We start from the raw sequence: 25,667 nt of genomic DNA, 5'->3' as shown, positions 1-25,667 counted from the left end.
TCCCATCGGGTGCTCAAGCGCCGCAGTTGCTCCCTTCAAACGCTGCGGCCTCGTTATCCCCTCTCTCTGCCCACCTTCATTGTCTCGTCCGTAAATTGGACTGCAGCTCTCTTTGTGCGTGCCTCCGTGCCGTCCTTTTCATTTTCGACTCTTCATCTTAATGCCTTTTCCCCTCCCCTCTGGCCGCAGTACGGTAATTGCTGCTCTCCCTCTCCCTTCTCGGAGGCTGCGCGCGCCGCCTCACCCGTGGCCCAGTCCGCCTGTGTGATCTTCGGCACACTGCTGCGTGCCCTGGTGGCGTGGGAGAACATTGGCACGCGCAGACATCAGCCTGGCATCTGCCACTCCAGCGCCTCTCTGCCATCGGCTGAGCCACAGAGGGGCCACCAGAGCACCTCCTTGCTTCGTGTTGCTGTAGTCACAGAGGCCACCAAATTATTATTGTTATACTTACAAAGGCCACCAAATCCCTATTGTTATAGTCACATGGGCGAACAAATCACTATTATTGCCTAAATCACATAGATTATCTACTCTCCGCTTTTGTTATAGTCACACAGGCCACTATATCATCTATTTTGCCATAATCACATGGGAGAGCAGCTTGTCACTTTTGTAAGTCACATGATCTGCCAACTAACCACTTTCAAACTCATTAGACTGTCAACAGCATTGCTAACAGCCACTGAGCAAGCCTTATGACCACTACCGGAAACAGAGGGGCCACCTAATCACTTCTTTTGCCATAGTAACGAGGGTCACCAAATCTTCAATTGGGTTAGTAAGGTAGGCCACTAAAGCACCTTTTTTGGCAACAATCAGTTAGATCACCAAATCAGGTATTTTGCCACACATACCACTCAATCACCTACTTTTGCTACAGTCCCAAAGAGCAAAAACGCCACTTCCTCCAATCATTAGACTGTCAAGACCCACCAACCAAACCTATCGACCATCACCAAACACACATGGCCCCCATCACCTCTTTCACCAGTTACTGGAAACAAAGGGTCCAACAGAGCGCCACCACTGGCCCTTCCAGACTGCAGGGAGATACTCGAACGCCTTGTCTGCTCATCACCAGACACAAGGAGAACTTCTGGGCACCCCCTTTGCAAGACCTACAGGGTTTAGAAGGCACCTCTTTAGCCATAACTAGATTAAGAGTGGCTAATCGAGTGAGTACTCTGCCTACCACCTGCCTCGCGTGGACCACTCACGATGCTTCTTTCACCTGCCACCAGTTTCAGAGGCTATATAAGCACCAGTTTTGCCCATCAGCAAATAGACTTGAAGCCACTTGAGGGCCCATTCTATTCTCAACAAAAAGCTGGATCGCATTTATTTTCGTCACTGCTTTTTATAATTTCCCTTTTATGGCCTAATAGGTAATCTGTCAACTCAGAACCAGGAGACCTTCTAATTACAGTTCCTCAAGTTGATCAAGCTGTGCCACCCTAGTCCAACCACTTCATAGGTGTTCACTTATCTGTCAAAAACCTGAGCTCCTAGAACAGGCCCAGGCTCCAAAACATGTTCTGCAAATTATGCGTTAGTATAGTGTGGGACAGGTGATGTGTCTGAGGAGGCCAGAAATTTAAACCTGTCGATTTGTGGAGACAGCAGACTCTATTCCAGTATTCCAGCACCATCAATGTGCTCTCTGTCCCATGCACAAACCTATAGAGAGTGCTGCACAAGTTCCACCATCATGTGAGCGTTGCACCAAATCAAGTCACGAACAAACATGGCATCATTAAGGGCATGCGCTTAAGACTTAAGACAAGGTACAGCATTCGGCAAGGATTGGGTTAAATGTACCTCTATTGCTCTCATAATATCAGAGTATTTGGAGTTTTTGGACCAGAATCCCAGTAACTATACCTGTGGTTACAAACGTCATCACCTGGATCCACCCTCCACCAAAGAGGAGATGCTTTGGTTTCCCATTGATGATGAACCAACTTTCTAAACTTCTTTGCAGTGACACCTCAGGAGTGGTGAACGTCGCTTGTTATACCAAAGTATAATTATAACGATTTTAAACCCCATGATGTATCTCGTCGCTGCTGGTCTTCGCAGTTTACAGAGCATCTTTGCACAACACCTCAATCAAGCCCTTGGGTCCTGTCACGAAAGCCACCTTCCACTGTCCTACAGTACAACATTTCTGCTAGAAATACCACTTCTGTCTGATTAGATAAATAACACACATAAGAATAACTTTTAGCCCCACAAGGCATGCCCAGGTCTCACCCAGAGGCTGCCTGCCGAAGAACCCTGCAGACCGAACAGAACTCCTCTGCACCAGGAAGACCACGGGCGCAATGCACCTCCACCCCCCAGACCCCCATCCCAGAGGAGGGGGAAGAGAAGTGGGAACAGATCAGAAAATAATAAATGAGGTGAAAGCACCGCCACAAAGGGGTGGTAGAGGGTTTGGGGTGAAATGAAAGAGAAGCAGTAAAGTGGGTACCTGCAATGTTCCCGGAGCTGGTCTCACCCTCTCTCTTCCGGCTTCTCCGGAGCTCAGCAGCCGCGGGTCAGATCCTTGGGAGAAGAAGAAACACAGCAGATGTAGTTCGCTTCGTCCTTCCCTTTCCCTCCTCAGCAGCAGCAGCAGCCCTTCAGCAGCGATTATTCATGCACCACTCGGGGATAGCAGGTAATTAGAAGCGGGCCCGTAGCATCCATCCTGGGGGGCGGGGAGGCAGCGCCGGGTGGTGGAGTGCAGGCTCCCCACGGCAGGAGGCGGCGGCGGGGGGAGCGAGGAGCGGAGGGGGCGTGGAGGAAGGTGATGATGAGGGTCGGAGAGAAGTGGGTGTCCACGCTACACACACAAACACACCAGGCTGCGCAGGGATGCTAACACCGAGCGTCCCAAGAGGCTGCGCGCAATGGAGTCTCTTCGAGGGGCGGGAGTGCTCCCCGGAGGGCAGGTTTTATTAGAGTGAAGCGGGAGGTGTGTGGGGGCAGGCTCGCCTGTGTGATCTCCCGAGTGTGCCGTGTCTGTGTGTGAGTGTGCCTGGAATAGCAATCACAGGCACGCGCAGCACTGCACCGACACCGTGCAGGACGGCTCGAGCCGCAAGGGGTGGGGGCGGGGGGGGGGACCCGGACGCTCCCCCTTTGTTTTGTACACATTGCACCCCCCACCCATCCGAGACACCTTCTCTGTTCGGCGACGTCCCAGCCGTGCGGCAGATGAGACCCCGGCGGCGGAAGGCTGTGAGTGCGGGGTGGTGAGGGGGTGCGTGACGGGAGGGAGTCTGAAAGGAGGTGAGGTGAAAGCGGGTGCAGGTGTCCTGCTCTGATGCTGTGCCCCCCGGTGTTAGTGGAAAGAGGGGTAACGTGTCACGTTGCCTATTAGTTGATTAGGTGTACGCTCCCTTGAGTGTGCAGGCGGACAAAGGAGGCACGGAAAATGGGGAGGTGCGTGGGGGGGGGGGGGGGGGGGGAGTCAGAGGAAACACACGCACATGCACGCACTTGCACAGTCATGTCCATGTGCGCCTGCTGGCAGCTGGGACTGGCCACAAACTCAAAGAAGAAACAAGCATTGGCTGAGCCAACAGCTCTGGCTTTAAAGTGCCAAAGTATGCAAACAATATGTAGCAGTTCGCAGCATTTGTGAATGCCTGTGTTAGCACGACACACTGGCTTACAAGAACCTGTTTGTTAGGTATATGGAGAGCTCCAGCAAGCCCAAGGAGAATCTTAACTACAACATTCGCCCACTGCTCAGAAAAAGAACAAAACAAACAAAAAACGCTTCCCATGAATTGCATAAAGAATTTTCGACGATAATTCACAGTACTTTGAGATGCACAAGAGTCCCTCGTATATTGCAATCCAAGCATAACAAGGGAGGTGGAATCATGCACCAAACAGCCAACAGTATAACAGGAGAGAGAGATACTCTTTTGGGTGCAGCAAATGCCGCCTCCATGCATATATTGACCTGTCATGCCAGACAGAAAAACAACACAAGAAAGCTTGCACAGTCAGGGTAACCTCAAGTTTCAGGATCAGAGAGTGGGCCTCACAATCGAAGACAGAGTCAGACAATGGAGCTCTCTCACTGGGAGTGAGCGTTGAATCGAGTCTCTCTCACTGGATATTGGTTTCACCCCATGCAGCCCGGTGTCACTTATTGAGTAAGAATCTCCTATTCTTGAGTACAGTCTTACGCGGTGTAAGTCTCCCCCACTGAAGCACAGCTCAATGGGATAGAGTCTAACCATAGGAGCTTTGACAGTCATTTGATATGGTTGTCACCCCTTGAACTACAATCCCACTCACTGGGACGGAGTCTCAAATGCTAGACCACAGCCTCACATTTTCTTTGAAAGCCAGTTCACTGCCTCGCTTTTGGTTACTCACAGTGGTCTCACCGACATATTGTGGATACCTTTTGTATCACAAGAACTTGTTCAGTGCTTTGTTGCTCCTGAAATCTACAAGCATGAATACCTGTATACACGTAGCAAGAGAAATAAAACTGGATAGGTCATTAGTTCCATGTTTCCAGGACACTCTGCTTTCTGTCCTTCCATTACAAGGGTTATACAGTAATATTGACACCAACAATATCTTGGGATATCAATATCGTGGGACAGAATATCGAGGGACAAAATACTGAAAGGTAAGTGCATATAGAGGTGAAATAGATTAGCTATTCTTAACTCCAAATCTACATACCCGGAATATAAATGTATTTTTTAGGTACCTATATGTAGTTAGGTACAGAGAATCTAGGCCTACCAGTGATATTTTATTTTAAGTATTCTGTCCCATTGATATTGTGGATTCAATAATCAGGGGGTACACCTATTGCAAGTCATGGTAATCTGGTAGTTTGGGCCAAGAGGTTCGGTTGAAGTAAATAAATCCTATTGCCAGAATGCAGAAAAACTATTTAAAACATCTGACTGAAAACTCCCAGGTGATAGGGCCATTACAGCTGATGCAGAAATCAAAATGATCACATTTTGGCAAAATGGTGAATTCATCCAGAATTCTTCTCTAGTAGGCCAACACTTGTTACCAAGGCAACATTTGAATCTCAGGAAAGGGTCTTCGTGGTAGCTCAGATACGTGTAGTGTACGGTATGGCTGCAGTCTCTGGCTGGGCTTTGGTGGGGGCTTTGCTTCGCTGCATCTGTAGTGTCAGGCAAGGGGGCAGAGCTCAGGGATGGCTGCCAGGCCAATATCGGTGCAGAATGCCAGCACAGGAAGGTAAAGGAGTGATGAAATAGCCTTAAATAACTGAAGGAATGCAAATTCGTGTACTAACGTTTCACAGGTGTGGGCATTTGTATTATACATGTGGTTGTTTATTGTGCTAACACCCAGCAGACCAAGAAGAGTGGTTATTTATTTGATATATAAATATGGAAATTAGTTACAACTTCTGTTTTTCACAGAAGATAGAATAAATCTGAACCGATACCTATAACATTAGCAAAACATAAGTATGGATTAAGAGAAGCAGAAATGTAAAAACAAAATCCAGAACAAGGGTTTTCAGTTTCTAAATTATTACTGCACAAGTCTTGGAGGTTTTGGTGCCTGTTTTTTCCCTTCGGCCTAGGCCAGCTGCAGCACTCTTTCAAGTTCAGGATTTCAATTAGGGATTACCAAGGGTATCAGCTCCTGTCCTGGTTTGTTTTCTGAAGCCCCTGACACTGCAGCTGCTACCCTGATATTAGCAGTCACGAAGGCAGTAACAGACAAAAAGTAAACAGTGCTGTGCAGTATTCCTCAATGCCCAACACCTCACCCCTCAGCAGCACACATGATGTTGACGAGGAGCTAAGGAAGGGTGGTGACTTCATCCAGAGATAGTATTATGATGTCACTTCCAGCTCCCCTGCGCAGAAATGTGCTTCTTTGAAGTCCTTGTTCCAAGCTGTATTTGTCTGGTGGACATAAGAGAGGTTAAAGGGGGGGGGGGGTGCCTACACAGTTTACCTGCAGATTGTGACCTTAAATACACATTAAAGCCACCAAAACCCTTCACCTCTATCTGCAGAGTATTCCAAATTCTGGGAATCTCTCCAGGTTGGAAAGTAAGGTATGGTTCCTCTGCTGATGTCTGTATTGAGAAACCTAGTGAATCACTGTCCTTTGGTGACCCGCTCAGTCTTTGCCTTTGCACCGGATTCTCGCCACTGAACCTTGCATACCACTGACCTCGACAAGGGCGCCAGAGAGTCTGAGGCATGGCAAAGCTGCAGCCACAAGAGAACTAGGAAAATATGAAGGGCTTGTTCATAACTTTTGGAGCATGTTAAAGACAATTATTTGTGGCTATGGGGCAAGGTGCATACTGGAGAGCCATGGTGTGACCACGAGACGCATTCAGTCTGTGGACCGTGGTGTCTGGTCTGTGTTGCTCAGTGCTCATCTGGGTTGGAGCATAGGCCAGCACTTTCCCACACCCTTCTAAACCCTCTAATGTATGGGCAATATAAACTATGCACTGAATTTACTAATGATGATTGCTGCAACACGTTTATCAACTGCATGTTATATATTCAATTGGCGAGTGCTTCCATAACATGTTTATATGTGTAGAGTGTAAGGCGTAACATAATTTGCATGCACAAACTGTAATAATATTTCATAGAATTTAATGTACTGCTGGAGTAGGTACACACGTCCTTTCTGGGTTTGCAAGTATTTACATCACACCTACTGTGGACTGATGTACACAAGAGCATTCTCAATGGTATTGTCAAAGTCAAATGGTAATTAAGGTACTTGGATATGCTTAAATGTCACTGTCGCTCGTAAAGGGTTGTCAACAAGAACTGTGGTTGCTTTTCGTGGCGAGGCAAGTATTTGTCACCTCTTGAAAGTTAAAGTGTCTCTAACAAGAACATTGAAAGTCGCATTCTTTTACAGTAAAATCTAAAATGTGGTTTTTTTTCAACAGGTTTACATCCACCGACTGTACGGTAGGCAAAAATGTCGCTGCTTTAGTCCTATAGCCCTACACGAAAAACTACCTTGACTTAAACTTTGAATTTTTCCCTCCCATTTTTATTTTGAACGCCCCTTTCCTTCTACCTCCTGCATACCTCCTGTAAATATAGACTCCTCTAAATTGCATGGCTATCTTAATCTCTCTTTCTTTGAAACTATATACCTGCAAGCTAACAATAGCTATTCATTCTATCAACTGTTTGCTTCTCACATAACCCCCTCTAATGACAACACTGAGACCTTGGTGTACGCAAAGAAACTGAAGTAAATTCATGGAATAGTTTCTTTAAGAGCACAAGGCTAGTTCCAATAACCATTAGGATGCTCACTAACTTTGGGATCCTGGGTAGGGTGCTACTCGTCATAAAGCGTTTCAACACCTCATCAAGGGTAGTAAGTGTTATAAAAATGCAATTTTAATTCAATTCAAAACATTTATGCCATGCGACAGACTAGGCTTTAAAAACCAGGCCCGTAGAAACCTTTGTTTGAAGTGCTTAAAAAGGCAAACCAACATCAGCTCCAACTCAAGGATTTTTGGAGCCCCAGGTAAAATGATATTTTACCTTTCAGATGCTCCCTTTTATTTGGCAAAAAGATAAGGCCACTTTGGAAGCATCTTTTGCTATGTGGAGCCCTCTTGTGGCTATTGGTGGTGGCGCCACGTGACTGCTGCCTACAATAGCCTTGTTGTAATACAGGCCTTTTTCTAGCTCTTCCTTACAATGGGACCCCCATAAACTTTTATAAAAAAAAAAAAAAAATGGAAAGTGCTGTTTAGCTGGAGAAATGCAAAGACAACTCTAAAATACATTAAAAGTGCTTTTTAACCTTCTGGGACAAAACACGCAATGAAAGGCTCCACTGAGCTTGTGTTCTATGGACTTTCATTATTTAAAAAATAGATACACATAAAGCTGAAATGTCTCAAGCATACAACAGAAAAAGTGAAGTACAAGAACGATGCCACAATTAGGCAGACATTCTCTGAAAATGTAAAACCTTTGCCTATTAGTACACTGCCCTTGCCTACTGATATAGTCCAAATGGGTACTTTTTCAGATTCTGGTTCCTTTCAAGGTAAAATGTTTTGGGATTTTTATATCATAAAAACTTACAAAAGAGCTTTCCTCATAACAACGTATCCCTTGCTGCTCATTGGCAAAGTAAACAATCAAATTACTCATCATTCTCTAAAAGAGGACAACAAAGTCGGCTGAAACTTCAATTGTAATAGGCTTCCAGAAGAGAAAGTGTAATGCCTTTGTAAAAACAGAGTGTGACGATGCCGTGGCTCTAGACAATTTCATAAATTCAGTTTAGAACAGGTGTTGACAGTAGGTCTCACACAGCATTACTACCAAGTTTAACATATGCAAAACCCATCATAAGTCGTCAACCAAAAGATGTACCTCCAGGCATCACCTGATTAAGTGAACAAACAGTAGCTGTGCGGTCTCAGCGATCATTACTTCGGATGGAGGAATTGGAGATAACATATTCCAACAGAGAATATTCTGTTGCAGAAAGGTCAATAACTCAAATGAAGGCATGTTCTTAGACAGCATTCAAAAATATATTCCAAAAGAGTAACACGGTAAACAAAATCGCCAAAAGGCAATTTTATTTTGTAAAACTGCAAGATGTAAAATGGAGGTGTACCTTTCTTTGAAGAAGGGTTTTCCATACCTCAATACACTTAATTATAGCTCCCCATATATCTGCCATAATCGCAATATAGAATATTTAAGAATGAGAAGCACCCCACTTCCCGGCCACCTTCTAAATTTCAAAACAAAGGTACATTGGTATAATCTACATTGGTTTTAAATAATTGCATTTTTACAGGGGTTGGTTGGGACAGATCAACTCTATACATTTTGAAAATCTAGCTACATTGTCCTCTTGGACTTTTCAGTACCTTTCAAGGAGCATTTTTTTTAATGATTTTACTATGCACAGTGCAAAACTTACAATTTAATGTCAGAGACTCTGATTTTATTGATGCTGAACTCAAGACTGAAGTTAAGATACATTCAGGACAAGTTTTAGAACAGACAGTAAGAACAATTGTCCAAAAGCAATATCAAACATAACAGCATATGGTGTTCTCAAAAGTAACTTAATATTCTTGTAACAAAGCTCTGTGAAAGTTGTTAGAGTGAAGGTGAAAAAAGCATGCACCCCACCAGGGACCAACTGAATTAGCATCAAGTTCCCCATCGAAAAAAATAGAAGTAGAATCTTAGGACAGATACCTACAACTAACATAATGAAATCATTAGCACCTGTTATTCTGGTTAGCAAAGGATAGAAAATTGTGTTAGAGATCACAATGAACACAGGCAAATGTCTCAAATATATCATACATTTTTCAGTAATCACGAACCAAAGCACAATGCGTGGGGCCTGGATACTTACTAGAATGTAATTCCTCTCTATACAGACTTAGAAGCAATTTAGTATCCATTGCTAAAGCAGCTTAGATGAAGAATTCAAGATAACCACTGGTTGGTATTACAGAATGAATTCCTTAATTCGAGCGAAGAACATGATTAGCAAGGTTCTTAGATTTTGGGGATGAACAGCCACACGTAACCCTATTTACGTTAAAACCAATAGTCAGAAATATGTCCTTGTACTGAAAGACAATTAACATAATGTCTGATTCTAGAACATAGCTATTTAGGAACTCAGAGCAACTCTTACTGAGTTTAACGGAAAAGTTTCCATCTGTGAAGTGGAAGAAGCAGATTGTAGCATGAACTGAAGTAATTGAAAATGTCAGGAAAGAAAAGAGGAGGAGATCCCATAATAATAAACTTCTAATACTCATGAAACTTGAAAGAAAATTGTTTATAGGTACAAGACATTGATCTGGTTCTGATATGTACTCAACAAGTTTCTAACAATCCATAAAAGCATCTGAAGGCACCAACTCACCTCTGAAATATCTTCCCTAGAGGTTCTGCCTACCACACGGACAACTTTAAGTATACTACCAAACTATAAATGTGTACTTGACATCCCAGTTGTTGACGTCCATCATATGTATGCCACAGCGAGATCAGCTGAATATATGTTACTGATACTTACCTCGATTAATGTCAATGCTTCTGTTACCTTTCCACCTAACATATTTGGTCCACAGCAATTTCTTGTCTATTTGTTTTGTGTTGCTGGAAGAGAACCCATCTTGCTATTGCTTCAGTAAAAATGCAATGTCAGTCCAATATTCTGGGAGACTGGAAATCAAACAGGATATGAGGAGTATTTTTTGGGGTGGCTGTCATATTGTGAGCTATCACCACTTCACATGTTAATAAGGACCTAGCTGACCAAGAATTATGGGGTCCCGCTGCTAGAGGTGCAATAGACATACCTGTCCGAGGGGATCAAAGACATAGATCATCCGTGGGTTGCAAGGAGGCACCCATTCCAGAAGACATGTTCACTGGTGTACTGGCTGTGGGGAAAGGGGCTTATCCCCCAGATTTTGGAGTCATGGCAGTGCTTAATTTGGGCAAGTGGTTTCCTGAGATTGGCAACGCCAGGCTTTATGACAGTCTGCCACATAGTGGCACTACCTTCCTAACTTAGAGATGAGCACAACAACATTTGTTTAATGATTGACTGTACATTAAAATGACTAATACCTGCCACCAAAGCCATTTGTACAGCTTTGCGGGCCTGGAACAGTCTGCAATGTCACACTTGTAGGAGCCTGATGGTCAGTAGTTCAGTTGGTACTGTCATTGGCGGCGCTGGCAGGGGCAATGAGTTTTGCGAGCTGTAGCGGTATTCTGACGAGGGCCCTGGCACTTATACATTTCTTTTTTACAATTTAAGGCCCAAGTCACCGGGATACAGGGGAAAATTTAGCCCCCAGATTTTTAAGTGGCAACTGAAGAATAAACAGTAGCAGACACAGCGTGTCTCTCTAAGCCACACTGCACCGAGCCTAAGTCTCTTTGAAGCGCTGCAACCTGAGGAGCAAACTCTGTGGGGGCTCCGATACTTCTTTGTCTTGTTAATTATTTAATCGTGGTCTTTGAGGCTTGTGCATCTCCTAAAATTGTTCTGATTGTCAAGGGATTCAGTCCAGTGAGGGAAGGCTGGAGATGCTATTTTATGTTAATTTTACTGCTGGCTAAGCTGCCTTGAGGAAAAAAAAGATTTTAGGAGAAGCCGAGCACCACAATCACCGTAATTAAATAATTAGCAACAATGGAGAGGTCTCAGAGTCCACATGGAGTTTGCTTCTTACAGCTCTTCAGTGTGTGGTTTGTGAACTGCAGTGCAGCTTCAGACAGGCGTGTTCTGTCGCTGTGTTAGATTTTAATTCAGACAGCATCTGCGCTCCACAATGACCCTATTTATATATGGTTACTATAAAATAACCTGCTTAATATTTACTAACAATATAGGCTACACAAACGGACACATTTTGAGTAACTCACTGTCATATCGTCATGGCATGGGGATATTATAGGATTAAAAATGTTTTAAACTTTAAATAATTAACATAATCATACGGAATTAAGTGAGACATTAATAATGTTGACAATACATGTTTTCATTCTAAAGTCTTATCACAGTTCATGACATTTGTTGCTTGATTTGTATCTTTTGATTACTCTGCTGTTACTTATGTCCAAGCTAGACCCCTGGCTCGGCACTCCCCAAGGCTGTCCTTGTCCCCCTAATGAAATTTAGTGTCTCTTACATCCTTGACCATGATTTCGAAAGACCCAACATGTCATTCTCTAGAAAATCAATGCCTTGGGGACAATAAATCAAGCCTGTTAATTCAAGGTTATCCAAGACAGCAGGAGCCCTGGTTACTTGTACAGCTGCTAGTAAGTAGACCTCGCAGGTGCCATAGACCTGGTTCCAGACTGACAAGTCTCCCTCTGCCATCATAAAGGTATGTAGTTGGAAATGGCCCTTTTTGCAGGGTTATCCCCAAACTTTTTGCCTTCCTCCTCTTATTTTTAGAGGTCTGTTTTTGATGGTTTATTGTCTCTGCTCACTTTACCACTGCTTATCAGTGCTAAAGTGCAAGTGCTCCCTATAGAAATTGTACTGTTGATTGGGTTATCCATGATTGGCATATTTGATTTTCTAGTAAAGTGCACTAGAGGTGCCCAGAGTCTGTAACTCAAATGCTACTAGTGGGCCTGCGGCACTGGTTATACCACCCACATCAGTAGCCCTGTAAACATGACTCAGACCTGCCACTGCAGTGTCTGTGTGTGCAGTTTTAAACTGCCAATTCGACTTGGAAAGTGTACCCACTTGCCAGGCCTCAACCTTCCCTTTTCTTACATGTAAGGCACCCCTGAGTTAGGCCCTAGGTAGCCCCATGGTTAGGGTGCAGTGTATGTTTAAGGTAGGACATAGGACATATAAAACACACTAGTATAACAGTGAAATACTGCCAAATTCGTTTTTCACTGTGCAAGGCCTATCTCTCTCATAGGTTAACATGGGGGCTGCCTTTAAATATCCTTAAAGCGCAGATTCCCTTTGAGAGCAGATAAAAACCTGGAGTTTAGGGTCTCTGAACTCACAATTTAAAAATACATCTTTTAGTGGAGTTGGTTTTTAAATTGTCTGTTTGAAAATGCCACTTTTAGAAAGTAGGCATTTTCTTGCTTATACCATTCTGTGACTCTGCCTGTTTGTGGATTGTCTGTCTGGGTCAGTTTGACAGTTGGGCTGTTCACACCTCTCCTCTAGACAGTGACACAAAGGGGGCTGGGATGTAGCCTGCATATCTTGATTAGCCAACTGTGCTGGAGGGGAGGGGAGGAGTGGTCACACACACCTGAAAGGACTGTGCCTGCCCTCACACAATGCCGTCTCTGACACCGTGGTGAGAGTCTGGGGCCTGGCCTGGTCAAGGAAGGATCTTGCAAACACTTGAGACTTTGCTTTGAAGTTTGCCAACTTCAAAGGCAGAACTGGGTATAAGAAGAAGACCCAAAACCCCAGACTTTTATAATCTTTCTGGAATCAAAAGGAACCTCTGCCCAGGAGAAGAGCTGAAGGAGGAGTACTGTTCCTTTGCTGTGTTGCTTTGTGGACTGGCCTGCAGTTGCTGCTTCTGCCTGAAAAGAGTGCAACGGGTGAACTTTGCTGTGTGTCCTGCTTGAGAAAATTCTCCAAGGGCTTGGAGTAAAGCTTGCCTCCTGTTGGAAATCTCAGGGACACCAAAGACGTCAGTTTCCTCGACCTGCAGCACTGGGAACTGTGAGTTTTGTGCTGTTCAAGAGGAGAAAGCACTGCGATGCCGCCAACGACACCGCTGGCCTGCACCGTGACCTGCCGAAGCCACACGGAGTCGCATTGCCCTATTTCGCACCGTGACCCTGGTCTCACCGACGTCGTCATTGGATGACTTCACTGAGCCGCTGCTCGCACAGCGACCTGTGGGCCTCGCACTCTGGCATCGCCTGCTCGCACCGCAGCCTGGGCATCCCCGCCGCCGGCGCTCCTGCGGACACCGGCGCCGCTGCCTGCACCGTGGCCTGTGGGCACCGCTCGTGAGGTACACGAAGCACCGTCCCGTCCTGCGCCGCAGCCCTGGTCCCCTGATGCCAGCACCATCGACTCCTGTGTCGTCACGAGGCATCCTGCCTGCACTGTGGTCTAAGAACACCGCTCGTGATGGTCATGAAGCACCATCCCATCCCGCATCGCTGGCTTGGGCCTACCAACGACAGCACTTCAGCAACGCCGCCGCCGCTGCCTGCACCGTGACCTGTGGACACCGCACATCACACCGCAGCCCTGGTTTCACAGATGCCGCTGGACGCCATCACTGAGCCACTGCCTGCACCGTGACCTGTGGGCACCGCACGTCGCATCGTCCCACTTCGCACCGCAGCCCTGACGCCATCCACGCCGTCGCACCTGACTCCATCAGCCTAGTGTTTGATCTGCAACGCGTGTGACCTCAAGGGCCTGACGACTACCGCACCGACTCCGGACCCGACACTGCGACGTCAGTGACGCCGCCCTCTGGAACTCTCTGCGAGGATCACGACGCCCTGCAAATCCAAGGTACTTTTTGCGGGCTTCCCGACACCGTAGCTGACCGCAACGCCGCGGCCAGCCTGAACAGTTGGTTTTGTTGATCACGACGCCGTGATAGCCCCAGGTGGAGCTATCGACTTCAAGGAACTGTAGTTTTGAGTAAATCTTGCATAATTCATATTTTTCTTACTGTATGTTGGATTCTTATCATATTTGGTCTTGTTTTATATAGATAAATATTGGCTATTTTTCTAAAACTGGTGTGGTGGCCTATTGTAGTGTTTTCACTTGTTACTGTGTGTTATGTGCAAATGTTTTACACATTGCTTCTGAGATAAGCCTGACTGCTCGTGCCAAGCTACCAAGGGGGTGAGCAGGGGTTATCTGAGCGGGTATCTCCCTTATCCTGACTAGAGTGAGGGTCCCTACTTGGACAGGGTGCAAACCAACTGCCTTTTAGAGACCCCATTTCTAACATGTGCTAACAGTGATAATCGGACAGATCGGTGGTTCATCTTCACCAGTCATCATAACGCAGTGTAAATTGCTGATAGTCTCCTTCACTCTAGCATCTGTAGGACAGAGCTCCATAAGCCTCCAAGGCAATAAACTGATTTTTCTCCAGGTTTCTTGAGTTCAGCAACTGAAGAAGGTCTATATTTTTTATTTTCCTACAATAGCTGGGAACTTTAAATGTTTTCTATGTCCAAAGACAGCTGGCAAATTACAATTTGAGATTATACAATTTCTCCATAGTCAGAAAGGAAATGGCACATCTAGGGCATAATCTAGCAACGTTTCCTTTATGTAACAAAAATAATAATCATAAACCTTTAATTAAAACAGAGTAAGAAACCAAATTTTCACCTTGCACTTAAACAGTAGGTACAGTTGTTCCCCAAACTCGATGGAATTCCAATCAAACCACTTATCTATACTGGAGAGTATATGAAAATAAATCTTACTTCCTTTCATTCCCCATTGTTTAAACTAGCTGAACCCTGTCTCTCGAACAAAGTCTGTAAGATGCTTGTGGCAGAGCTGTGTCTGGAACTTGTATAATTTCATTCAAAGCTCTGATTGCTTTGTGGCTTATCTCACAATGAGGTCTACTGGATACCAATGGGCATTTAAAAGTAACTGAATATTCTGAACTATCTTCCAGTTTCTTGAGGGATAAGAAACTACCCACCAATTTTGATTTAAAGTTTCACAAATGTGCACTGTGCTCCCACGCGTAATGGTTTCTAGACAGACAACTTGCTAAAGTTTAGTTCTTTGCGTAAACTTATGAAAAAGTATTATTTTACACATTAACTTTTCTATAAACCTGATTTAAAATGCATATGTTAGTAGCGTTGAGGTTTTCACTGGCATGTGCATAGTAGTTTTTTTATTGTGAAGTTAAATGTTTTGAGTCCCCCCAACCCCCTCCCCCACACCACCTTGCCCCCTTACCGCGCAGCGAGCTGCAACTGGAAAACATCATGACAAAATAACCTTAGGGGGGTTACAGTTTTGTGAAGGGAGTGGGGGATTCGGAGAAGTAATCAGAAAGGTTTAAAAAAATTATGATTTGGCATAACCCCGAGTGGGATGGAAGGGTTGATAGGTTACTGGTTTTATCTGTCAAACTTGAACATGGAGTTTGAGCTGGAAAGATTTAGGGCCTGAATATGAATTTGGCGGTCTGACCGCTGGACCGCCAATACGGCAATTGGCAGGATTGCCAAGCTGGCAGCCCCCCACCACTGTATTACGACAGTACCGCTGGTCTGGTGGTAGTGTCTGTAGTGGTGTCACTGCAGCGACATGCCTGAAGCACATGCCGCCAGAGTGCAGCGCTAGATGCACCTCGGGTGCACTGTTGCCATGAACAATCTTGTGCATAGCAGCAGTGTGCGCCAACAGTGCAGGTATAGGGGGCACAATATCTGCCCCCAGCCACATTGCCCAATGGGCAAAATCACCCTGAGGCCCCGTTTGCGGCCCCTTTCTGCTGAGATTTTCATGGAGGGGTACCCACCATGAAAAGCTCGGCGGAAAGGCAGGTAGGGATCAGCATGTCAGTGCAGGCTTTGGCACCGCCGTGACTGACCACGGGTTTCCCCACCACAGGATCGGAGATCCTGCCGGTTGCGGCGGTCCGACCGCCATCCTCGTAAACTGGTGGACTGACCACCAAGGATGCAGCGGTCGGACTCCCAATGTGGGTACGGCGGTCCCAGGACCGCCATCCTTGTAATCGAGCCTTAATCTAAGAGGTGGTGGTGATACTGTTGCCTACGGGGTTCTCTATTCTGGTTAATTTCAAAACCCAACACGGATTGCGCATATAGTAAGAATTATGTTTTGAGTTAGAAGGGAAATGGCACCAGCTATGTTTTGAAAATGGAAATAAGTTGTTGGTAGAACATGATTATATAAGGTAAAGTAATCCAGCATTGTATGTTTACAGTCTTCTCAAGTGTATACATAATCGAAATATGCAAACGTATACATAATCAGTATATGTTTTCATTTTAGACTTTTGGACCTTATGAAGACATTCAACCTGACTGTCAATGGGTTGCGTATTTGATGCTGTTTGTGATGGCAGGTAAAACTTTCCAAGGACATGCTGCACCTCTCCACGGCCATCCAGAGAGAATATAGTTTGACCTCCATAGGAGGGAACTCTTTTTTAGGTGTAAACAGATTTCAAGAGCTCTTGTTTCGCATCTAAATAATTATTTTTCAAATTGTGACTTGAACAACACCAAACTGTAAAAGTGATATTAACAACAATAACCAGGTTTATCTGGTGCTTAGGAAATTCATAACTAAAGGAAAACAAATCTTGGTGGTGTGGGGGCAGTGTGTGGGAAGCACGGCTGGAGGATGAATAGGGAGAGGTGGGCAGGAGAGGATAAAGGCTGGACAATTTTCCCCTTTCTGACTCTTTTCTGAGCATCTCTCTCCCCAAAATAAACAGCCTGAATTTCCATTTATTACAATTTTTTGGCATAAATGTGTTCTCATTTATTCCCCAATTAATTATTTTAAAACTTGATTTGCGTTGGACTGAAATTTGGCACTTGCATCAGTCCAGCTCTGTTTCGTCTCTAGCAGTACTGGCCCTCGAAACCTCCCATGAGAGTTAGGCGTAAGCTGGGTTTTTTTCGCCATCAATCACAAGGATACGTTTTCAAAGTCACACCTACATGGATACGTCACTATTCATGGGAGTGGTCACTCCTGGGAGGTCCAGCACAAATCAGAAATGATACACAGATGTGCCAAAAACAACTCCAGGGCATCACAGCAGCTCAGATCACACAGTCCATCCTGCTGGTATTCATCAAAGACACCCTTCTACATCATCTACTCCCTCATCTCCGGGTGTACTCCCATCCGTGCCTCCAACTCCAGCAGGGCTGCTGCAGTCATCCATCTGAGCCCCTCGATCAGCACATTAAAAGCACATGTTTCATTATCTCCAAGCAGTTCTTCCTAGATACTCTGACGTTTCACCCACTCAACTGCCAACACCACCCTTTTCAGCCAAGCGACGAATAACTCAGACACTAAAACCACCCAGCCTCACCTTACATATCACCTCCTCCCTCACAAAATCAATTTCTTGCACCCTCAGACTATCAAAACCTTCATATCCATGACTATACTTGCTTCTAAAATTGAAGAAATCTTGGTGCTTCAATAAGGGTAGTACAAACAGTCCACAGGCATAGTTTAGTTATCAATAACTGGGCTTACACGTCATCTAAAGGTTCCGCTCAGTTATGATCTACATAAAGTATCAAAACGGCAGCGATCAGAAGAAATGCATGATTACTGGTAATGTGAAAGAGCCTCTGGACTTGGAGTATTCTGTTTTTATGCATTTTTCACTGTCCTTTCTTGTGGCTTCCAATATTCCAGTAGAGTAGAACAAGAAGGTGTCTTTTACTACAGAGAAATTAATTTGTGAGATGGTGGTATTCTTCACCAAAAGCCCCTGTTCTTACGTCTTGCGTCTACGCTGAGAGCGCTGCCATCCTGCGCTCGGGGTCTTGACACACTATATCAAGAACCTATAAATATAAATAAAGCTTAAATCTTATATTCTATCAAGAACTCAGCTAAACAGAACATCATATTGCTTCGTCTCTCGCAAGTCATGCACCCAACCCACACTCAATATTGGGAATAAATAGTATACTATACTCTGCGCATCTTTACTTATAGTTGGATAATGGAATTAGAGAAGAACTAGCATGTCAAACCCCTCAAACCACTGAACTTCGCCAGTTGTTTAATCAGTTATCAACTAACTATAATGTGTGCCACGTCATAAACAGCTTATGACTTCACACATTACCACTCATGACATGTTACATGACATCACTGATAACATCGCTGAGGACATCATCTTATGATTGTGACAGTGTGCTAGTGGCTCTGTGGACTGTAAGCAAATAAACAAGCTACACGCGCTCAAGTTTCTACTATCTGTCAAGTGATAATAGACACAGCCTTTGGAAACATGCAAGAAACATAAAATATCTGTTAACTCATCAACATTTAGGGGATGTCATCCTCTTTTTACTGGTATTCGCTCACCAATAAAACAAAATGGCTCCATGGACTTTATTGGTGTCACCCACTTTTTAACCCTTAAACATCCTCCAAAAAAGTGTTCACTGTCTATTCGCCCTAATGAGATCACCCCCTAAAGCCCTTCACGAGACCCGCAATTTTGTGTCAAGAGGTTGACTGGAAAGCATTAGTCACTGATAAGGCACCTTCAACCAAGCTCCATTGGCAACCCTTTATAGTTGGTAAAATACACTACACACATCATTAAGATAAGCAGAAAAGTATACAGCTTTACAGTTCTGCTTGCAACCACACTGTGAGTCAAACCATCACTAAATGAGCCAACCCTAAATCGTGCATTCTTCAACAAAGTGCAATGCCTCAAAATCTTCAAGAAAGTTCTGCAGATAAACATCCACATCTTATGTACGCTCCACTTTACATAGATTTTATTTATAGCACTGTGTGACAACTATTCCACAGGGGCATGTGCCCCGAAATCCAAAGATAAATTTTCTATGGTGGACAGAAACTTTGGCTTTTCTCGCACATTTTTGTCGAAATGCATTGGCTTTAAATCAGAGCCTCCTTTGAAACATGCTTCTGCAATCAACAGGTGTGCTCAGGCTTTGCCTTGTTTAATGAGGAGTACTGATTGCACCTGCAACTTTATTGGCATGCAAACCATGCACCATATACCTTTTCGCCACCTCTAGCTAGACTTGGTGAAATGCCTAAGCTATTACTATTCTATGCACCCACACGTACACACAGTATTTCTATGCTCTATAGGAGGGTAGGCACTTTACTACCAACTTTTTAAAAATAATATAAGGATTTATGATGTAATGTGAATAGCAGTGTCATTTGAGATGTCATCAATAATGTGTAATGTAGTAGGTGAGGTCATAAGCATGACCAAGGCGCACGTTATAGCTAGTTCACTAAAATATAACTGGCTAATTTCAGTGGTTTATGGGTTTTGAAACATTAGTTCGTCTATCATTCTGTCACCTAACTATAATGTCACTTTAGCCTTCGTTTTTTCAGTGAATGTATAGGGTTATTTGATCAAATTCTAAATTTAGTATGTGGGACACGTCTTCAGGTGTGAAACCCAAGTGTGCGTGTCCTACATCCACACATAAAGCATGATGGGTACAGGGCATGGCCTCTGGCCCAACTTTGCGCTTTTGCGCTCATCCTTCTGCAAGCATCCAACCTGACGGACTTTGCACACACCCTTAAGATGTGTGCAGAGGATATAGGACACAAGGCTTTGTTTCTGGCTAATTCAATATTTTTCCTCATTATTTTTTTTTTTTAACCTTATTATGGTTTGCATATTTTTTATTATGTATATTTTTTTTTGCAATGATGAAACTTACGTTTTCGTTATTTTCCTTGTTTACATTTTCATTTTTGTCAGATAACCTTTTTATTTCTTACTTTTTGCACAACTCTTTGTGTTGCTGTTTCAAGTGGTGGTACTGCATAGCTTTTCCAGCAACGTTTTTATTGGTCTCCCTTGAAGGCACATTTGGCATGCACATTTTGGCTTTCTATCATTGTTTGTTGTTCTACCCAATGATCTTTACTGTTTATTTACAGATGAGGTAGGTGTATGCATGTTTGGCTGGGAGTGTTTATGTGGGTGAGTGTGTGTTAAAGACAGCGGGAGAGGATGCTTTTGCATTCTCTCTATCAAAAATATTGTTTTCTGTGTAGAATGCACGTAGAAATAAAAGAATTCAATCTGACAAACAACCTAGTTGTTTTTTTCCAGATGTACAAGAAACCCTCATGTATTCTAATTGAAGCACTTCCTGCAAGGCGGAATGGTCTATTGCCAGCTAACAGCATGAGGTGAGAGAATAAAACCCCTATAGATGGTGCCACGCCAAAGCCCACTCTATGCACATTTTAAAGGATGTGTCGTCCAGACAACTGCGCTGTCAAGCCAGACCTAAAACTTGTAATTTTCCTTACCTAGGTAGGCAATTATTATGAGAGATGTAGAATAATCATTCACTAATATTTGGTGTATTTTGTCATTCATGGACACACTACTTTGGGGGTCATTTAGAATAAGTGGGAAGCTGTAAAACATCTTGCGAAATATGTGGAAATTGATTTTCAGTGCATTTAATGCTTTTTTTTGCATTAAGAGAAAAGTACTGCATTATGTGCCTAGTTAGAAGCAAAAAGCTGGTACCAATTTTACCCCAATAACTGCAGGAAAAGAGACAGAAAAAATGCTTAAACATTTATCTCTAAACCTGTGGTAATGTCATGATAACTGGTTGTGGCAATGGTATTGCAAAATTGTGGTATAACAGCAAAACATCCTACATTCTGTAATTGGCTCATTAGTCAGGTGGTGCTCATTTCTGTCAAATGGCAACGCAGAAGAGCTCCATTATACATAAACATCAGTGCTTTCGTTGCTGCCCTAAAAACGTTCTTCCAAGTCTTTAAAAAGTAAGCTTTTTCTGTGTTGCTGGATTCCATTAAGAGCCCTATAACAACATCTGTGATGTCACCTGGTAACTCATCCAAGAGTGCCAGACACCAGGGGGGCCTTAATTACTGCAGGGGGAGCTGTCAATTTAAATAAGAGGAATCACAAGCGAGACACAGAGACGCCCTAGAAATGAGGAATTACTGGAGGAATCTGTTTTTGATTCTGAATCTCTCCCAGCTTGTCACCCTTTGGCTCCACCTGCTTTTAGCAGGCGGAGTCCCTGAGATAGCGTTAAGAGGTAGTAAGGAGATTTTAGGGTTCAGGAGAGGTTAGTGTTAAAAGGAAGTAAGGGGTTTTCAGAGTTTAGGGAAGTGTAGCATTAAAGGGTAGTCAGGAGTTTATAGGGTTAAGGGAAGAGTAGCGTTAATAGTTAGTAACAGCTTTTTAGGATTCTGGAAATGGTAGCGTTAAAGGATAGCAAGGATTGTTTGGGTTCAGGGATGGATACTGTTTAGGGGTAATAACTTTTTTAAGGTTCAAAGAAGGGTAGCATAAAATGTAGTTAAGGTTTTTACAGTTCAGGAATGGGTAGTGTTAAGCAATAATAAGTGGTTTTTAGGGTTCAGGGAAGTGTAATGTTAAATTTGTGTAAAGGGTTTTAAGGGTTCATTGAATGGGGTAGTAAGGGGATTAAGGTTCAGGGAAGAGTATTGTTAAGGGGTAGTAGGGAGTTTTTATGATTCTGGTAAAGGTAACATTAAGGGGTAGTAAGTGTTTCTTACAGTGCAGGGAAGGGTAGTGTGACGCGGTAGCAAGGGGTATTTAGAGTTCGGGAAAGGGTAGCATCACGTGGGAAGTAAATGTTTTAGGGTTCAGGAGTGGGCAGCACTAGACAGTAGAAGTGGCTTTTGAGGATTGGGGAAGAAAAGCGTTAAGGGATAGTAGGTTTTTTTTAGGGTTCAGTGATGGCTAGCTGTAAGGGGCAGTTAGGGCTTTAAGGATCCTGGAGACATAACATTACTGGACAGTCAGCATTTTTAAGGGTTCAGGGATTAGTACCAATAAGGAGTAGTACGTTTTTTTTAGAGTTCAGGAAAGTAGCATTAAGTGTTAGCAAGGGGTTTTAGGGTAGAGTACCATTGATGCGTTCAGGGTTCAGGAAAGGGTAGCGTTAAGGGTAATAAAAAGATTTTTGGGTTCAGGGAATGATAGTGTTAAAGGGTAATAAGGTTTTTATTAGGGTTCAGGGATGGCCAGCTTTAAAGGGTATTAAGGTGTAGCATTAGGGCGTAGTGTGTTTTTTTTAGGGTTCAGGTAAGGGTAGCTATAAGGAGTAGTAACATTTTTTACGGTCCATAGATGAGTACCATTAAGGGTAGTGACAGGTTTTTTTAGGTTGAGAGAAGAGTAACGTCAAATGATAGTAAGGGGTTTGGCATTCATGGAAGGATAGTTCTAAGCTGTTGTAAGAAGTATTTAGGGTTCAGAGGAGTGCAACTTTAAGCATTATTAAAGAGTTTAAAATTTGGGTTTAGGGATGGGTGCCGTTAAAGGGTAGTAAGTGAATTTTTGCGTTCAGGGGCGGGTAGTGTCAAGGGATAGTTTGCAGTTTCTAGGGTTCTAGAATGGTGGTGTTAAGGGGCAGTATGGGTTTTAGGAGTCAGCCAATTGTAATATAAAATTGCACTATAATGTAATTGAAAATAATACATTAAAACTAATATTTAAATTAACTTTTGGGAGGGGGTCCTTAAAAATGTATCGAGTCTACAAATCTTAAAACTAGGAATTAAAAAGAAAAATACATCATTTTCTCAAGGAATGCTCTGTTAAGGTTATCTCTGAAGTTGATGATGGAAAGGGAAGAGGGGGTGAGACTGGCACTGTAATGCAGCAACACATTCCTCCGGACTCCCTTCGTCCCATCTGTGCTGCTGCTATAGAAGAGCAAACACACTAATTATCTAGGAGACATATAGCACTGCAGTTGTTGTAACACATGAGCTACACTAGGAAAAACACTCTGGCTCATGCAATTTGTAAAAAAAAAATGGACTAACACAGTTTCTTCCTAATCAACACATGTATTTCTGGGCGGAGACAAAAATCCCTCCTGTAGTACCACTGAAAGCTCTTCTTTAGGTTGATCACATAAGGTCTGGCAATAACTGAGCTATGAAGCGAGACCTAAAAAGCAGTAAATACGCAGAAACAAGGGACCCACTCATTACAAAACATATGCCGTATTTCTTTCAGACCTTTGGGAGTACAGGCATGTGCAGGACTTTTAAGCACAGACATTCCATGTCGCCCCGCCTCCTTTAGTGCACGTGCATGTTGCAAAACGCTTCCCCTGACATTATGCTGCTGCACTTGGACGAGAGACCGGCTTGAGCTGAAGTAATCCGCCCGCCCTCCTCTCCCCACCTGCTCGTGCCCGCCCTTCTCTCCTCGCCTGCTCGCGCTCTCCTCACCTGCTCGATCCTGCCCTCTCTCCTCGCCTGCTCGCGCTCTCCCCACCTGCTCGTGCCCGCCCTCTCTCCTCACCTGTTCGCGCTCTCCCCACCTGCTCGTGACCGCCCTTCTCTCCTCACCTGCTCGCGCTCTCCTCACCTGCTCGTGCCCGGCCTTTTCTCCTCACCTGCTCGCGCTGCTCGTGCCCGCCCTTCTCTCCTCACCTGCTCGCGCTCTCCCCACCTGCTCGTGCCCGCCCTTCTCTCCTCACCTGCTCGCGCTCTCCTTACCTGCTCGTGCCCGCCCTTCTCTCCTCACCTGCTCGTGCCCGCCCTCCTCTCCTCACCTGCTCGTGCACCGTGTTTCTGTCAGGCCTGCCAGACTGCTCAGTGCTTGGAGAGGGCGAAAGGCGGCGGCAGGCACACAACTGTGCTTTTCATGTGCTTCTGACAAAAACATCAATCACTCCCTTGGCAGCAGATTGCGAAGGTGTGGCAACTCACGTTACCGTTTCTCCAACCGAATGAGAAGTTCGGCTTTGTTTCCAAACCTGCAGAGAACACTTGGCTCGACATTTGAATCCCAGGCTTAAGAACCATGAAAAAGATGCCATGCGCTGTGCACAGGAACAGCCTTGAATCACAACACCATGTTTTTTTCTTGCCATCCACGTTGAACACTTAAGATCCCCAGCTCGTATGTGAATCCTCCTGTAATGTTGTTGTGACTGTGCTGTACAGCCAGGCTTTACATTGTTACACTGAGCGGCGTGGCAATTTCAGTGTGTTAGTGCCACAGAGACGTTTAGATGCTCTCACTGTGCCCCCAACAGCACTCAACATGACTCCAGCATCCAACAGGACATGGCGGACCCAGTGCTACACCAACCACCTTATAGATTAGAGGGAACATTTTACTCCCACCAAGACAGGCCAGATAAACCAGCAGATGGAAATTAAAAGTCTTCCGAAATCCACAATTAACTCCAGATAATGCTCGTGCATTACAAGATGTCGGCCAAGGAGCATGACACATAACACAGGCAGCATCAAAACGTTTTGGCAAGTACTTCGGTGACAAGCATTAAACTCCTCAAACCACGAACCTATACATTATTACAGCTCGTCTACTGTACCACATTTATTGACACCACAAATACACTACTGGTGTTACTAATCCGAAACACAGCCATACTCCTTTGTCAACATCTGCTGCATCAGGGCAACAAGGTATCTTAAACGACAGTGCAGCAAGGCCACACAGTGATGGTAGATAAGTGACATACAAATATGTCTAACACAGTATGAGGAGCGTCTGCCAGTTACCGACACACTTTTGACTTGCATTGAAAAAATAAAGCATCACATTCTTAGTTTATTGTACCCACTGCTTGCTAGGATAATGTGCTTGAAGTGGTCTGTAGGCATGTAGCAACACTAGCTTCTTGGAAGCGTTTACATAGTGCCAAGTCTAGAGGGAATGTTTTTGCAGGCACCATGGTGGCCTCGGGCCGTCTTGTTGCCGCTCTCCCACTGACTTCAGGCCGCATCAGACTTCTACGTCGAGTTTTAGTGGGATGACATTGTCACAGCTGGTTGTCTGCAGGCATACTCTATTTAAGGTTGCAGAGCTAGCAGTGCTCTTGTGTGGCGTGGGGTGTAGATCTCCTCTTGGCGTCATCAGCCATTATTGTTTACATTTTTTTTGCTAGTCTGCTGGGCCCAAACAAGGTTGCTAATCACATTTTTCATAGGATAACACTCCAGAGGCTTATCCACTCAGGCTGCTAGGCAGCAGCGTCTAATTAGCACCTGGATGAAAGCGATGGCCGACATTTCCACCACCAGGATACTTCTGTGCATCCGGTTCCAGTGAAGGGTGCTTTTTCCTCTGAATGCGCTACTCTGGTAACGCACCGGTGCCAAGCACATGCGGAGGCTCGAGAGCAGGCATATTGCACGAGAAGTTGCTTGCGTATGTGGTCGTGAGTAGTGCCTGCATCATTTTCGCTCGACTACACAATGGGTGTCTTATCCCTTAAAAATGTGACCTCTGGCACTCATTTATTTCACACACCCCGGAAAGGGCATGAGCATACCACTTTAAGGATGAGAGAACTGAACGAACCTTAGTACAGTCA

The 25,667-nt window shown here is 44.4% G+C and overlaps 1 protein-coding gene across 3 annotated transcripts in view; it reads right to left on the bottom strand.

The window, feature by feature from the left end:
- RAI1 (retinoic acid induced 1) overlaps nucleotides 1-25,667 on the bottom strand; it is a 529,708-nt gene that overhangs the window by 388,390 nt on the left and 115,651 nt on the right. For 2 of the 3 annotated variants that reach the window (XM_069210069.1, XM_069210068.1), the window contains exon 2: nucleotides 2,477-2,550. The exons of the other annotated variant lie outside the window; for it this stretch is intronic. The gene's annotated coding sequence lies outside the window, so the exon portion shown is untranslated. The remainder of the gene's footprint in view (nucleotides 1-2,476; nucleotides 2,551-25,667) is intronic. 3 annotated transcript variants of the gene reach the window in all.

Source organism: Pleurodeles waltl, chromosome 10 (assembly GCF_031143425.1).
Source record: "Pleurodeles waltl isolate 20211129_DDA chromosome 10, aPleWal1.hap1.20221129, whole genome shotgun sequence".
Classification (NCBI taxonomy): domain Eukaryota; kingdom Metazoa; phylum Chordata; class Amphibia; order Caudata; family Salamandridae; genus Pleurodeles; species Pleurodeles waltl.
This window is presented reverse-complemented; position numbering and strand designations above follow the sequence as displayed.